The sequence below is a fragment of the Rhagoletis pomonella genome, unplaced genomic scaffold (assembly GCF_013731165.1).
Source record: "Rhagoletis pomonella isolate Grant_MI unplaced genomic scaffold, Rhpom_1.0 Rhpom_scaffold_00008, whole genome shotgun sequence".
NCBI lineage: Eukaryota > Metazoa > Arthropoda > Insecta > Diptera > Tephritidae > Rhagoletis > Rhagoletis pomonella.
This window is the reverse complement of record NW_023458562.1, coordinates 31,210,495-31,212,933: the sequence shown is the minus strand read 5'-3', so window position 1 is coordinate 31,212,933 and position 2,439 is coordinate 31,210,495. Positions and strand designations below refer to the sequence as shown.

Here is a 2,439-nt window from a genome sequence, read left to right as displayed (position 1 = left end):
TAATTGACATCTAATGCAGAGCAAAATCAGTGCTCACTATTTTGCGGTCATCACCCTTCAAAAGTAGTTAGTTACGGCCAAAGGAAATAGTTAGTAAATAGTTACCACTAGGGGACTTCTAGTTAGTTAATAGTCCCATTTCCTGCCGGGTTTGTGTGTACATATAGTATATATGTACATATATTTGTTTGCTTGACTATCACCAAGTGTGACTCTCGCTTACTTAGTTGTTATTGTTCATATGCTCATATGTATCTACCCACCTACCGATTCTATTTTGATCTTCCTCCCTTTTTATATTTCGTTGTTCTCTTTTCATTCTTACATCTTTGTCATTTGCTTATGTACGATCGTTGTTCATTGCAGATGTAAATGTGTGATATTATACTTTTGCCACGCCAAACTCAACGTCCTCGATAGTATAGTGGTTAGTATCCCCGCCTGTCACGCGGGAGACCGGGGTTCAATTCCCCGTCGGGGAGTCTCAAGATTTTTTTAACGAATTATTTATATTTTTTTTTGGTTGTATTTTCTTTTAAACTGAAATGTGTATGGCTTGACAGATCTTGGTCACTACTTCAAAATGCAAAATCACGATGCCGTTTACCAGTTCCCAGCAAGTAGGCTGTAATATTTTCTGAAGAATAACACTCTTTGCCTCACCGGCTTACATATGTATATGTACATGTATATGTATATTCACGCACTTTTTGTGGGGTTTTTATATAGGAAAAGGTGTGTCTCCTTAAAAAGTACTGAACTTGCTTGTGGGGAGGGCTAAATCAAAGTTCCTGACTCTGATTACAATTTTCAACATAATCATTCAAAGTGACTTCTTTATTTGAATTTATGCTTGCATTTTAATTACAAATGCATAAATACATTACGTTTTGTGCTCGTAAACAATTTATTTCGCCTTCGACATTTCCGATATTTAATTTATCGATTTGTGAATTTAGACGTGCCAACGTGGCCCAAACCGTGCAATTTTTTGCCCTTTTTCACTTCAAATGGCACTCAATTTTTCAATCTGGCACAAACTGCAAGAATGACACTTTTGAAAAATTCAATACAATTTTGTGAAAACTTTCGCGAGTACTACTACTTTTTCAACTAAAAAATTCTGGTTTTTTTACTTTAACTAGTTTATTTAATTTCGGTATGAATTACACCAATGTTTTAGGAACGTGGATCTTATTTTTATGCTAAAGGGGAAGGAAAAAAAACAATTTTTTTCTACTAAAAAGAATGGCACTTTATTTAGCACCTCATAATTTTTACCCACCACAACTAGTTGAAGATCTGACTATCTTCCGTGGAACGAACCGTTGACTTTAACATGACGCGTCATCGCGATGTCCTAGGCATCAGTCAATTTCCGACTCTTTATTTCATTTCAACTACTTTAAAATGCATTTGGCTTAAAGCAATGCAAAGTCAGTATTTTTACAGATTACCTTTCTCATGCTGAAATAGTTAATTGGCCACAGTCAGATGATTTTACAGCTAATATTGAACTATTTATATTATTATTATTTTACATATTATGTATCAGAAGTGTAAGCTTTTGATTTATCTCAAATGAGGCTTTCGGTAGGTGATTTTATACACCAATTTAGAGTTAGCTGCTGCATAAGCAGAAAATAAACTAATTTTTCTTCATACTAGAGGTGCAAAACTATCGATGGCACTATCGATAGTATCGATGTTTTTTATTTTTCCCTAATATCGATTGTTTTTTGGTCCTATCGATAGTCCGACAGACATGTGATACAGTATTTATTTTAGTTTTATTTCTTCTTTTCTTTTCATTTCTCTTAAATATCCAAGTTGAACTAAAAATTTGGTTGCTACTTTTTTAAAAGAGTAATGTCAAATTTCGAAAATGATGGAAAACCTGCATCTTTTAAAATACTGCTAAAAAACTGATACAAATTAATTTATACCAAAACTTTCAGTATTATCTATCTACTATTTAATAAAAGGTAGATAAAAATCATTACTTCTCAGATAAAAAATGTTTCCTTCTTCTAAAAGTGAAATTTACTTAATGAATGCCTTATATATGACGGAGGATATCGAAAACCACAAATATAAAATTTCAGTACGCCTAATTTTATTCCATTTCAATTCAATTTAAATTTTCAATAACTTTACTTCTAACTTAAAGGTTAAACAATTAAAAAAGTGTCCAGCAGTTTACAAGGTTATCGAAACGTAATTTCGGAATATATTCTTTAGGAAATCTTCATACGAAAATTGAGCCAAAACCATATAAATACGATACTATCGACGATATATCGATAGTTTTGAAAATAATATCGAAAACTATCGATGGCCTGACTATCGGATAGTTTTGCACCTCTACTTCATACACCTTGTAAATTTATTTAATTAAAAAAGTAACCACTCAGAAGTCGTTTTATCCGTTTGAACCGA

At 32.4% G+C, this 2,439-nt stretch overlaps 1 non-coding gene across 1 annotated transcript; it reads left to right on the top strand.

The window, feature by feature from the left end:
• Window positions 1–410: 410 nt before the first annotated feature.
• Trnad-guc lies at window positions 411–482 on the top strand. Its single transcript has one exon. It is a non-coding gene; the product is annotated as a tRNA-Asp (tRNA).
• Window positions 483–2,439: the final 1,957 nt, after the last annotated feature.